Below are 15290 nucleotides of genomic sequence, written 5' to 3' on the forward strand. Positions count from 1 at the left end.
AAAGAAGAACTGCATTTGATTTTCCAATGCCATATGCATATCTATATTAAAGCCTATGTGTAGAAACCAGCCTATTTATCAGCAAATAGATCAGTCAGCAGTTGGGTCAAATGATGTGGGTCCAATATGAAAGTACAGAAAGTACGCTTCAAAAACAACTTAAATATGTATATGCTCTGATGGAAGTCTGTCCACTAGTGATTCAGACAGAGGGACACCTGAGCAATTTAGGCTTTAATCTTGTGGCCGGAATTGAGTTGGAACTGGTTGGAGCAGAGTTTGTGTATCCGAAATATCTGAAGTCAGAGCTGGTAAGTCTCCTAGTTCTGAATAGCTTTAAATGCCTATTCCCATTTGGACAGGGTTGATAAGCCTATCTGCAGATAATTAGTCCTCTCATATGAACTGCTGCATGCACATTGGTTGGACCAAGCCATGTTTTGAAAAAACCTCCTCCGTAATAGTATCTATATTTGGATTTCAGGCTTGTGAGCTTTCCTTCTTTCTTGAGTGTTTGAGGTAAATGTATACATTGGCAAATGTGACTGTTGGCCTATCAACTAGGAGATTAACGAGGGACAACTGAACAATAGATCAAAAGCGAGTTACACTGCTCTGTGTTCCTAGGAAAGGATGGATAGGTCAGGTCACAGTGAGACAACCTAGGTTTCAGGCTGTTTCATTCAGGGAGAAGAATGGGGAAGAAGAACAGGATGGTAGGAAGGTAGCCAGCTAGCAGAAACCTACCGGGGCATGGGAAAGCAGTATGAGGGAGTTAGCTGAGACAATTTTGAAGAAAGAAGTGAAAGGGATAAAACTTTTGTAGGGAGAACCAAAGAGAATTACAGAATCCAGAATGGGGGTGTTGGGGGTCACGTTAATCTTCATGAACCCTGGAGCGCCTGGGTGGCTCAGTTGGTTAAGCGGCTGCCTTCAGCTCAGGTCATGATCCCGGGGTCCTGGGATCGAGCCCCACGTCCGGCTCCCTGCTCAGTGGGGAGCCTGCTTCTCCCTCTCCTTCTGCCTGCCATTCTGCCTACTTGTGCTCTCTCTCTATCTCTCTGTCAAATAAATAAATGAAATCTTTAAAAAAATTTTAAAAAATCTTCATGAACCCTTTTAGTGGTTTTTCAGAACAATAGTAGTTGTTCTTACTGTTAAGAGTTGGAGATTTTTCTTTTTTGGCTGAATCTTTTTGTTTTGTTTTGTTTTGCTCTCTTCCTCCCTACTGATAATACTCAACTGATATTCAGAAACCCCAGTATGTCTGCATCTGTAATCTAATAATTTGCAAAAATTGACTCAAGTCACCAGATTAGAACAATTAGTTTGAGATTTAGTTTTCAGTTACTCAATTTATCAATATTAAAGCCAGGGTCAACTCCATGGATACTCAAGCTATGCAATTTTCACCAGACCCCACACTCAGAAGGTTCCTCCTTGAGGTTTAGTGCTCTGGGGACACCATCTTGGAATTCTTAATAATTCTCTTTGAATTGGAGTTTTGTAGGTCAAGTCGGACAGGACACTGGCGTCTGAGCCAGGGGCCTGCAGCCTCAGCACCCAAGCAAACCTCTTCCCTCGGCCTCCATCTCTGCCTTCCTGCCTCCCCAGGATATGTTCTTAGCCGCCGACTCCCCTCCTTCCCTCAGCAATCACTGCCAACCTCCACCTCCTGAGTGTCAGTGCAGCAAGGGGTGGGGTCAGGGGCACATGCTCTGTGTGCTGAGTAGTAGGGTGGGGGCCTGAGGGCCTGTGAGGGTCTGACTCACCCTCAAATGTCCCTGTGCCCAAGGGACCATTTGCTTACATAGAAAATTAAACCACCATCAGAAAGAGATAGACAACGGCTACAAAGGACATGGAGAAACCTTTGTACTGCTTTTTGAACAAGGGGTCCACATGTTCATTTTGAACTGGGCCCCACAAATTATGTAGCTGCTTCTGATTAAAGATTCCTTTTTTTTTTTCCAACGAGAAAAAAAGTGATTAGTCCAGTGCTATTCAAACATTGTTTAAAGGACAGGACTCATTTTTCAAGGAAACACTATGGGAATCAGCCATACTTAAAAGAGATCAGAGCGAAGCTGTCTTTTCCTGCTCTCCTATGAAGTGCAAGGCTCCTTGGATTCTGTTTCCTCACTCCCCCTCCTCCCACAGGACACCGCCACCCAGTCGTGCGATCCTACAGCTCCAAAACAGACCATCTGAAAGCCAGCCAGCTACCCCATACTCTTCATTGACAGAGGTGGAAACCCAGGCCCAGAAATTAATTAGCTTCTCCAGATTCACAAAATGTTTCATGGTCAAATCTTGGTTAGTATCCAGATGACTTGATATCCAGTCCCATACTTTTCTTCCTTTGTTGCCTCCCCTCAGATACTTCCTTGCCGTTTTTGGAGGAGCAAGCCTGCCTTGATGATGTTTAAGGATGCCCAGGATGTCACCCACCACGAGCATGCTGGTTGTGGCTGACCACATGTACTAGGGGGGTGTTCCATGCCCGGGACGCAAGTCCTACTCATTCACCTAAATGTCCTCTCTTCCTCACTTCTGCTTTTTCACTCTGTACTTCCTATATGCTAGGCACTGAGCTAAGAGCTTTCCTGAGAATAATACCACACTTAATTCCCATGGTACCTCTCTAAGTGGTCAGAATCTGTGCTCCTTATTTTATTTTATTTTTTTTAAAGATTTTATTTATTTATTTGACAGAGAGAGACACAGCGAGAGAGGGAACACAAGCAGGGGGAGTGGGAGAGGGAGAAGCAGGCTTCCCGCTGAGCAGGGAGCCCGATGTGGGGCTCGATCCCAGGACCCTGGGATCATGACCTGAGCCAAAGGCAGACGCTTAACGACTGAGCCACCCAGGCGCCCCTCTTCAAATACATCTTTAAAAAAAAATTAGCGGAGGTTTAGAGATATCATTAGCCAAATTTTAACCTATTTTACAGAGTGATTGTGCTGACTTCTGTGCTTTAGTAAGTGGTCATTTGGGGTGCTTTGTTATTTTGGGGGTAAGTCTCTAAGCTTAATTAACACTGACAATTTTCTTCCCAGACACACAAAGAAATTTGACATTATTACATTGCAAGATAAATACTATTTACAATATAATATCTGTAGGCAATAGAAGTGCTCAATTTATATGAAAGGCAGTTTCCTGATTTTAAAATTTTTTAAAAAATTTTTATTTATTTATTTGACAGAGCAGGAGAGCACAAGCAGGGGAGAGAGGCAGAGGGAAAGGGAGAAGCAGGCTCCCTGCTGAGCAGGGAGTCCCAGGACCCTGAAATCCTGATCTGAGCCGAAGGCAGTCACTTAACCAACTGAGCCACCCAGGTGCCCCTGATTTTAAAATTTATATCAGATTTCTAGGGCCCCATAACTGCCCTTTCCCTAAAAGTTTCAACAGAGCAATACAAAATAATAATAGTATACTCTACGTCATACACATTCATGCATTTGTGCCACAATATTTATTGAATATGTGTTATTTTCCAAACTTTGCACTAAGTGCGGAGGACACAGGACTATATTGGCTCCATCCCCTTCCCCGAATATAACTGGACCAAGAATTTAATGTGTTGTGATTCAGACAGGTCCTGGGTACAGGAAAGGCAATAAGGAAAGAGTGGTTGCTACTACCTGGGGTTGGTAAATGTGAGGCTGGGAGAGACAAAGTTCAAGAAAGCTTCATGGAATAGGAAGGTACATAGCAGATAAGGGAAAACACCAGGCAACATTCAATTAATTTATGTGCAGTGCTTTATTAGTTACTACCTTATTTAATTTACATGATCTCATTTGGCTTTTGTACTTAACCAAGAGTTATATAACAAAGGAATCATCTCTATTTTACCAGCAACATCGTTACGGGGAAAGATCAAATAGAAGGTAAGATACACAATCAGGACTCAAGCCTCAGTGTTTTTTGTTTTTGTTTTTAATCCTAGTTATATTCTCTTTCCATTATATAAGAGTGAGGGCAGGGCACATGGCTGCTGATTGTTACTATAATAAACACAATATCCAGTGCATAGTCTATCTCAATGAGTCAGTGACACCCCAGCAAGAACACAGTAACTCATTGAAGCTACAACACAACTCTGTAGTCATAAAACTAAAGAAGCCATTGGAATTGGGACACCAAATTCAAATTGCCACACTGTCACTAACTAACAGGATGACCGGGGTAAATCACTTGGCCCATTTGTAACTTTCTTATCCTGTACAATCAGATAGTCATGTCTACACCCACAGAATTACTGCAAGGGAACATTTCTGTTGGAAACACATATCTGATTTTAGTTGAATCTAAATTTCAATCCCCCAGTAGCTCATTCCAGACTCCTCTACCACTCCTGTAATCCATAACAGCCACCCCCAGCAGCCTCCAAACCCATCAAAGATGGTGGAGCTATGGAAAATTGGTGAGCAGTGGAGCGACAAGGTCAAAACTGTTTTTAAATTCATCCTTCTTCTTTAGGTCACCTTTCCTTTATACCTTTATTCATCTCCTTTTAAAATTCTTTTTCAGAAAAGTTTACCCTCTCACTTTTGATATACAAACCCTCACTGAGTGTTTTCTTCCATCTCAATCCCACCTATTGAAAGGAGGAGGTCCAACATATCACTGTAGCAGGTGTGGATACAGGAGGATATGAACATCTGAGGCCATTGTTGTAATCAATCTGTCACAAGAAAGGGGCAGAAATGCAGAATCTCCCTTCATAGCCAAGGTGAAAATCATATCCAGAAATAAAGTCAGGAGTGATTTTAGGTGATTTGTTTTCCTTAACGGATCTATTTCTGATCATTCCGTGCTCATTGGAGCAACGGCTCTGAACGTGGGAATTTATTTAACATCCGAGTCTGGCAGGGTCCTCAGAAATCAAGCGAACAAGGATCCATGAGTCAGGAGAACTAATACTACGCAGCAGCCAGACCTCGCCAAGTCGGCATTTCGGGGAATGGAGCAGTTCCATAGAAGGGGGTGGGGGTGGCTTTGTAAATGTCAGGAGGAGCAGGGAGGGGAAACCGGATGACCTAAGTGCCCGAACAGTCCAAGTTCTCTCCATCACTATGACTAAGGATTTGATAAATGAAAAAACATGTCAGCTGACAGGTCACTACATAACTATTGTGTGTTTTCCTTTAAACCCTGACAGCCAGAGAGGAGGTTCCTTATGCTGTTTGCTGCTAGAAATTAATGATTTATTTTCTCACACGTGGACTTGGAAGCAGGGATCGCATCACTGTTTTCCAAATTGTAGGTTGCCTTCTCATGTGGCGGGGCAGGCATTCCGAGCATAGCTCGCCGCCACCTTCAGCCTCTCCCGTGTATATTTCTGCTATGATGATTTTGGGTCATTTACATTATGGAAAGAAATAGAGAACGATTAAGTGTGACCATTTAGGATGTCTGTCTTCGTAAGATTCTATAGCACGCTGCATCAAATTTGAAAGCAAAAATACATTATTTCAATGAAGTGATTTGTTAAAAGATTAGAATGTGTAAAAGGTATCTTTTGCGATGTTAGAAGAGACTTGACAGATGTAAATGATCAAATTGCATGTTTTCCTAAGATTAATGCACTATATAATGTATGGTGATTAACATAACATAATAATAAAAATAAAATAAAATAAAAAGATTAATGCACTATAGATACCTGACAACACATTTTTTTTTTTTTTTACTCATCTTCCAGGAAAAGTAGGTTTCAAATAACTCACCCCTCTTTGAAAGGTATCACATAACTATCAGCCAGTTACGTACATGAATGGATCAGAATCCAAATCATGTCGCCAGTATCTTGGCACCGGATTAACAATGACCACATCTTAATGGCACTTTAAATCTACTTTCATTGCTTAAATTTCGTCACTCGAATCAGCAAAGTAGTGATAAAGGTGTTCCAATTCCGAGTCTAAATCTCCCTCCACAATATTGATATAATGAATTCATGACTAATTTATTTCCAATCACAAATTTTATATGTGGTATTCAAACAAATATAAACCTTTCCCTAGAAGTTGCCATGGAGGTGGTGAAATATTTAGGCTCATTAGCTTTGTTTTGCTTTCCTTTAGCATGCAGAACTAATATCTTGATCCATAGCCCAAATTCAGAATATTCCTGTAGTCTAAAACAGAATTTCCTGCTGGGAAATTTGCTCAAGAGAATTTCTTTTAAAATCTCACTAATCCAGGAGATTTGGGTTCAGATTTGCATATTCATCCAATTTTTAAGTCTTCCAAAACCATTATTACGGCACACTTTGTTAGTTCCCTGAGTTTGAGTTTAATTATAGTGGTCACTTGCTGGATTTTGTATGAAGACTATTTAAAGAAAGGTTGTATCAGATGGTAAGGCATTAAAATATGAGGAGAAAATCTGGTTTTGGCAAGGACTTGGAAGACAGGGCTGCTCTCACATTCCCTGTTAAAAGTGGTAATTAGTACAATCTCGCTGGAGGGCAATTTGGCAACAGGTATGAGAAGCTATAAACATAGGCATTCTCTTCCATCCATTCGTTCTACTTCTAAGAATTTAATTCAATGAATTAGACAAGTCTTTATGCAAAAATGTGCATAAAAAGATTTCAATTCAGCATTCTTCATTCCAGTGAAAATTAGAAACAATCTAAACGCCCATTAATTAAAGATTGGTCAAATAAATTATGGTACCTTCAAAAAAGGAAACAATGTTATGAAAGTAATGATATAAATCAGAATGAAATGATATTGAAATTGGTTTCAATATTGTTAAGTGAAAAAGCAGGTTACAAGGCAGTGCATTTATGATTCTAACCTAGTAGTAACTTTATGTGTGCATGTGTGTGGGCGTGTGTGTTTGCTTAGACATATTCATATGGATTTGTGTGTGTATACACACAAAATCAGTAGCAAAGTGAACAGAGTATAAGCAATAGTTATACAGGGGTGGTAGGAGGATGATGAGAAAGATGATGATTGCTCTTTAATTTCTATTTTTTAATTTTCTATTTAAACTTTTTAACTCAGATTACTTGTATCAAAATAAATACATGGAAGTAGAGTAGGCTAGTTCAGTTGAGTCTATTTCCCTAAAGCAGAAATGAGACGGCTGCCCAGATAATTCATTGTACAGGCTAGCCTGGCTGAGAAGCAACCCTTGAGGCTATTTGAATAACTTATTCTAAGGAAGTTAGGTAGCTAATACAGTATCAGATGATTTAGCTAAAGTTATTCTTATAGAGAATTTCTCAGTAACAACTTTTCCTTGTCTCTTCCAAGTTTCCTTTTATCCAGAAGGACCACTTTTGTGACCACTTTTTTTTTTTTCCTCTGTCCTGGTGATTAGTTTGTGCTTGTCTGTTAGAAAAGAGACATGGATCCCCCTCCGCATAAATAACATTGCTCAGCACACTTAAACAGCCTTTTCGTTCACGGTGACCCAAATTCTCTAGCTGTATTTTTCATATAAAACCTCTTTTGTCCTCACAGTCTCTGCCTCAGACTGAGAAGGAGGAAGAATATTTAGGTTTCCAAAGTGCAGCAAGGATTTGGATAGAGTCCTCAGACAACTTACTCATTTTTTTTCTCTTCCTGGTTTCTGGCTGAGATACGTGATGTTGGAACATTATAAATCCACATCCCAGTCTTTTAAAAAATGAGGAAATACCTCTGTAAAGAAACAAAAGCTCCTGAATTGGATGCCCGTAGGAATCTATCTAGCGGTAAATAGTCTTTAGAAGAAGCAGCCTGGGTGCTGAGAGTAAATAAGTTGGCTGGGGTTACACTATTTCTATGTGGCACAGCCAGAATTTCACCTGGACTCCTCACACTCTTGGTCAGATTTGGAGTGGGGTGGGGGGCAGAACTAGGGAGAAGAACATTAAGAGAGTGAAAGGATGGTATATAAAATATTTGTTAAAATTAGAGCCAGTAATAAATCTCTTCATGGACCAAGGTTGGAATGAATTAACAAATAAGAATAAGGCAATGGGATGGCAAAGATGGCCCTTATTACTGGTAAAACTGATATGGGGGGCAGTGGCTAATATATTTGGGAAAGTGGACTTATCAATACTGAGCCCAGAATTAGGGCAGGCATCCTCATCCAGATACAGAACATTCTGGAAAACCATACCCTCCTCTCTGGGAGCAGGCAGGAAGCCTGTGTTATTGTGTTATCTTTTTCTTCTAACCCTTGTTCTCTGTAGGCAGACTACCTCCAAGGAAAAGAAAAAGGAGGAAGTGAGCTGAGTATGCCCACATCACTTTTCCTTAACTTACCGGTAAGGAAGTCTCTCCTCCTCCCCTAGAGAGCAGTAGGTAAGAAGGCAAGAGAGACCAGGAATGTTACACTAGGAGAGCTTCCTCCAAGTGGTAGGAAATATCAGGGGTATGGAAGAATCATTCCCATACAGCAGTCTGTGGTGTGCAGTCTGGTAACATCAAGCACCAAATAGTGTTTTCTTTTTCAGCTATCATGAATTTGATGGATTCCTTGGAAAAAAATAAAGACGATATGACAAACCAGGAGAGCTGGCTCTTCACATTCCTCCTCCCTCCATCCCATCCCTTCCTGTCACTTCCTGCCCCAGATGAAGTATATATGACTCTGAGTTAGAGGAAGAAAACTTTAATTGTAAAGGAAGGAGACTTTTGGAAGATGAGATTCTCAGGTAGGAAGGCAGTGGAGGAGAACCTAACTGATATCCCCTTCAGGTTGGAAGGACCCACGAGGTAGAAGAGGCTACGATTTTTCTCCACAGATTGAGTATGATGAGAGAGAGCCCAGCAGATGTGTCCTGGGACTCTAGGACATGAGAGAGGGTAAAAAAGAGAAGGTAGCATAGTCCATCTAGGAACACCTCCAGTACCCACAACCCACCAAGTGAATAGAGGAGATTCAGAGTGCCAGCTGGACAACAAGGTAAGTGTATATCAGTGGACAATAAGTTTTGGGTCACAGGCCCTGGAACATGACCAGAAGAGGTGAGGAGAGTATTATCAGTTTGTTTCATAGCTGAAAAGTCTGAGGAGAATCAACAACGTTGAGAATGCTCTGTCAAAACTGAAATAGCCTCTCAACATAGCCAGGCAGAGCAATCACGGGTATCCTCATCCATAACACGAAGTGGGCAAGAGTAGAAATTGAATCCCGCCTTCAGTATATCAGTGTATGGCCTGTCATGAAGAAATTGCCCCCTGCTTGCACCAGAGACTCCCCTCTCTTCCCCTCTGCTTCATTCTTGAGAATTTAGGGTTGAGGTCAAGTGGAAGAAAAGGAATATCTAAGGGAAAGCTTTGAACTGGACTGAACCTGAGGAAGCAATCTTGAATTTATATAAAAAGTGCTGGGTTGAACTAATACATTAAAAAAATTATATCGGGGGCACCTGGGTGGCTCAGTCATTAAGCGCCTGCCTTCGGCTCAGGTCATGATCCCAGGGTCCTGGGATCGAGCCCCACATCAGGATCCCTGCTCCACGGGAAGCCTGCTTCTCCCTCTCCCACTCCCCCTGCTTGTGTTCCCTCTCTCGCTGTGTCTCTCTCTGTCAAATAAATAAATAAATAATCTTTAAAAAAATTATATCAGTTATTCTGTGAAGGATCAGAAATGGGGGCACATGAGCTCAAGTAAGAAAAGTTCCCTTTTGCATATGTGGGTTTTGTGAATTATTTTGACTATGGGTCAGTATAACCATATCTGTAATTTCATTGTGTTATTGTGTTATCTTTTTCTTCTAACCACTTCAACTTCAAGTGGGGGCCATTGAGTAGAAAAATTATAATCTATCACATGCACTATAATTAACAGAGAAGCAGATTTTTACAGACCTGATTGTAAAGTGCTCCAAGGAAGGCAATTCAAAGTACTTCCATGAGAGAATAATATTTCTCAGTTGTTCTTTGGCATTTAACCAAGACCCTCAAATGAGATAAATCCAGAATCACAGCTCTTGATCGCAGTAGCTGAGAAGTGGTTGTTTGGAGGATGTAATCTCTATGACAACCTTGTCTTTGAGAGAGTTCTTTTTAGATTACGTCAATGATACAAATTTCCTTAAAGAATGACATAATGGGTTTTAATGCTCATTTTTTATTTTATTTTTTTATTTAGTGCAGATGATGTAAAAGGCTGAACCAAACATGACAACCAGTCTTCTCTCTACCATTCCTCTGTTGGGCATTGGTAACGGTGAAGAGTTGAGAGGCCAACATTTTTTGTATTTATGTTTGCAATCTGCTTACATACAGATATAGTATTTATTGGGATTGAGGGGAGATGTAACATTGGTAAGAAAGACTAAGAATTCTGAGTAATTCAGCCCCTTAATTTTGGATATTACCCTTTGTTCTCTCAGATATTTTTAGCCCTTTCTTATCATTTCTAAAATAATAAAGAATGTTTTAGAGGAAAAGAGAAAATTAAGAGCAGCTGATAGAATTCTGCTGGCTCCTTTACTGACCACTCTGAAAATGTAGAAAGGGTGACCTAAATTCAAAACACCCCATGGATATCTTAGAATCCCCTTTTCCCTGATTAGCCTTATTATCCTACCCTGAGTCTCTCAGCTGGGGAATTCCTATTTGCTAATCTCAATGTGTCCTCATTTGGATGAATCCTGGGAACCCAGACATATCACACAGCATCTGGGAAACATGGGAAACCTGTCAGTTTGCCTCCCCAGAGCTATCCAGGGATGAGAAACATCTGTTATCATCTTTTCAGTGACAGGGTATTTGATGGGTTTATTTTTCTGCTTTGCTTGGGATATTCTCAGCTCAGCAAAATATTTTCCAGAAAGAAGTCATCACAAATAAGGTATGATAAACTTATGAACTTGAGGTGTTATCAATCATAAAAATACTGTAAAACATCCCAGCTATAATCATCTCCCATTATTGAAAAAAATGTACTTACAATTTTCAAAAGATTAAAAAAAGAAAATATTCAGAAGATTGTGTTTAGGGCTCTTTGCAGAACAGCACCCAAGAAGCAAGTTATCTGTGAGAGCGGTTTGAATACAACTGGAAGAAATAAAAAATGCAATGAAGCAGGTGCAAAGGGTGTTATAGTTATTGAGGCATTGATGTAACTGTCTTAAGTCCCATTAAAGAGTAGCATTTGGCATGTCTCTATATAAATGAGGTTAAGTTTGCCAGAAAAGTAAAGTAACACTACTGGTAAGTTAAAAAATCATATCCTATCAGAATTTCCCTGCATTCCATCCAAAACTTCTATGAAACTTTAGTAATAGGCTGATTCATCACATATAAATTCCATTCCAAAAAATAAAAAAGGAACTTACTTTCCCACTATTGCTCTGTAGAAAAACAAAGGGCAATACTGAAAATATGTTTGCTAGTTTCTTGTTCATAAAGAAACATGCCATTTTGCTTAGTGGCTATTTCTCCCTTAGGCTCCACCTCACTAAGGTAGGAGTGTGATAATAAATGGAGGATCTACAATGAAAAACTGGACTATAAAATATTCTTTTTCTTAATTAAATGGCTTTGGTTACAAATGAATATAGAGGAGCTTGCCTGATTGTAAACAGTCATTCATCTGAGTTTCAAATTGTTCACCCATTTAAGCAGCTGACTTAAAATAAGTTTAAGACTGCACATCAAGTGGGTAGCTTTAATCAGAGTTTAAACTACATGAAATTCGTAGATCATAAGATCTAGAATTTTTTTCCTTATGGCTATGAGGAGAGAACATGCTGGAAAACAAGTCTTTGGATGGAGTACTGGGAACATTTTTTTTTTAACTATTAAAGATCTGTTTATAGTCTACAATGTCCCTTTTGGGCTGCACTTTAGCTAAATAAAATGATAACCATCCTCTGTTTATATCTTAGAGATTCCTGTGGTTGTGGGCCTTCAACTCTGGGACTAACTTCACAGAGACCCCACCCAACCCCCACTCCATTTTTTCCTACCCATAAGATTTTGCAATGATTCCACTTCCAGTTCAGGAACAGATGCTCTAGAAATACTGCTTAGGAGTATGAACTGGTGTGTGCAAAAATGATAACGTGGAAAGCTATTTGCTTAGCTAGTAACTATAAATAAAAGTGCATTAGTTAAACTTGTTAAGCATAGATCAGGCTAGGCTAGTGCCCAAAGGAAAACAATCTATAATAATACAAGCCATCTCACTTTCAAGGTAAGGAGTCCAAAAGATAGAGATGGTGAGGGAGAGATCCTACCCTGGGAACAATTAAAGTTTCTGATTATTGGTTCACATGAAACAACTCTCCCAATTGGGTGGATAAAACTTACAGTAAGCCACCCCAGGGAGGAGCCTCATAGACCATTCCCCTGCCAACTCTTGGCATCCCCCTGACATTTGCTCATCTACCTGAGGAATTGACTAGAAAGCTGCTGGGATATGATGAGTCCTTCATGATGAAGAAGAGGGGTGGTGGGTGAACTGAGAGAAGTCAGTGGTTCCATCTTTGTTCAGAAAGGAGACAAGGGGGTCCAGGAGAGGTTGTTGGTCCTTCTTCTGACCAGTTTCTCCACTTTTGTTCTCCAGATAAAATAGAGCTTGGAATAGGAATGAAAATAAGTATTTGACATGTCATGCATATCTACCTTTGCTCTGTTTGTTGGCCAGGGTCAAAATTGCACACTACGAGCAAAGGGTTTTTTTGTATGCAATGCTATGTGAAAACAATTCAGGTTTTGATATTCAAACTAAAAAGACAATTTTGTTGTCATTAATAAAGCATGGTGTTTATCGATGTCTGAAAAAAAAAGTGTCTAGGAGGGACTTGTGTCTCCTGAAATATTGGTAATTCTTCATTAAAAAACTTCTGTGGTCTAATTAGTTTGGAAATCACATAAAACAAAGTTAAGTGGATTTATTTTCTGTAGAAAATCTCATAACCTTTAATGCACTATTAATTTGCTATCATAGCTAATTAATTATCCCAACTAACAGTATTATCAGAGAGAGAAAGAGAAGAGACAGGGGAGAAAAAAAACATAATAAATTGCTTAAGGGAGGCAATCAACCACATCTGCTGAAATGTAATCCTCATGCATTACAGTCCCCCTATGGCCAGGAAAAAGCGATAAATAATACTGCATTAAACATCAGTTTATCTTTTTTAATCTCACAGTTACATCGTTCGGGAAAGACACCAGGCACAGCCCTGGTGTCAAATCTCACAGATCACTATCATGTGAGTTTGTGCAAATTATTTAACTTCTTAAAAGCCTGAAATTTCTCAGCCATAAAAGTGAGCTAATACCTAGCTGTTGGGTTATTGTAAAGGTTGCATGCAGTTATGAATGCAGTGCCAGGTACAGAAATGATCCGTCGTTTCCTTCCTCCTCTCCTGGACCTTCACACTTTCCCCAGCCTCAGTCAGCCATTTGAACATAAAGAGCCTCACACAAGAATGAGGGTCACTCTCCTGCTACAGTGTTCCACTTCTCTGTGGGAACAGTGTCCAAGAGTGATTGTTCCTAAAATGTCTTCTGCTATTCATTCCATGTATCCCTTCAGCTAGGCAGCCAACACATTCCTATGAGGTATCTACTATGGATCAGGCACTAGAGATAAAGATAGGCATGCTTCATTCCCTGCCTGAGCTTACTGTCTGGCAGTGAAAGCCATCATGAAATAAGCACCAGATCTGATGGGGAATGTTCAGGGTGCTAATTGTGCACCTGAGAATCCAGGAGAAGCAATAGAGATGTGGTACAGCTGCTCTTCCTCTGATACACAATGAAGGAGCCAGCATAAAAATCACATCCACAGTGGAACAGGAGTGAAGAAAAGAATGGGAAGGACTGTGCCTTCAGGTTTTCTCACTTGACCTCCACAGCGACTCACAAAGGTGGTAAAGCAAAGAAAGGAATTTTTCCCAAGGGTAAAGAGCCAGTTGCCAGTGGATCCAAAACCATTGTCCAGGATTTCTGAGTTCTAGCCCAGACTCTTCACCATCGTATGGTGGTAAGTGGCCACAAGTGGGATAAACCTAGAGGAACTTCCTTAAAATCTCCAACTGAGGTTGACCCTATTATTAGTTTCTTCAAACAACACTTCCTCAGAATTCTGTTGTTTTCCTTCTCACTTCTCATCCAATCCCAAAATTTCACTTTGGTCTTACCAATGTCATAACATATCTGAGTGTACTTCCAAGGCCAAGGACAATGTCATTTTTCTCCATATATTCTCAGCTTATGTTGATTGATATAATTAGTTAATTGACATGTTAACTGAGATTAGCTGCTGCTACTTTATATAAATAATTAATAAAACTCTAGTTTTATTTTTTTAAAGTTTTACTTATTTAAGTAATCTCTACACCCCACATGGGGCTCTAACTCACGACCTGGGGATCAAGAGTTGCATATTCCTCTGACTGAGCCAGCCAGGGCCCCAACAAAACCTAGTTTTAAATTGGATATTCTTCTGTGAAATGTAGTAAACTCTTATTGAAATGATTTTGACCTTCAATTTTGCTGCCACTCTGTTCACATAAATGACTAGAGCAGAGAAACTATAGTAGTAAGAGGAAAGGTCTCCTTTTGAGGGATGTACTAGAATCTAAAGAGTTTATAGTCTTTTTCTCACAAGTGCCTTCTGGGAAAAAGCATATTAAAGACCAGCAGAAATTATTCTTTATCTCCTCTCCCCGATTTCTGCACAATTGGTGAACCAGTTATCTTTTAGTGTAGTGAAGATCATCAAGCTAAAAATCTTCTGGAAAAATTATCAAGACAAGTCAAATAGAACTCAACTCAGCTCAAGCACATAAAGTCTTATTAATTTCAAATATCTTTTTGGAAATAACTTATTCTTCAAAAAAAGAAAAAGAACATATTAGATACCAAGTTAGTCTTGAGCTTAAAATGGTCATATTAATTGTGGATTTAGGAATCTGTGGGAGACTTCTCTATTGATGATGACTGGAGACTGGGGATATGTTTCAACAAGCTTTATGATCCTATAGTTGTGTCTCAATTTTGAAGACTTGAAGTTCATCTTAGAGTCTGGTGATTCTATTCATGGAAGTTGTCTGGTCACTTAGCAAAGGAATAACAAACTAATTTTATTGCTAAAATTGTTTTAGCACTACCTTAAATGATGAACATTAACTCTTTTAAACTAGAATTGGAAAATGGTTTGCCCACTTGTTCTTGGGGAGCATCTTCTATGAATTCATTGAGATCTTCCTTCATTTGACTTAGCAGTCAAAATTTGGTTAAATAAATATTCTCACTAAAGAGCTAATGTACATAACACAAGTGAGGAAAAAAATGTGTCTTTG

General features: G+C 39.7%; 1 pseudogene; it reads left to right on the forward strand.

The window, feature by feature from the left end:
* LOC110579170 overlaps nt 1–14989 on the forward strand; it is a 129848-nt pseudogene extending 114859 nt beyond the window's left edge.
* Nucleotides 14990–15290: the final 301 nt, after the last annotated feature.

The sequence above is a fragment of the Neomonachus schauinslandi genome, chromosome 4, assembly GCF_002201575.2.
Source record: "Neomonachus schauinslandi chromosome 4, ASM220157v2, whole genome shotgun sequence".
NCBI lineage: Eukaryota > Metazoa > Chordata > Mammalia > Carnivora > Phocidae > Neomonachus > Neomonachus schauinslandi.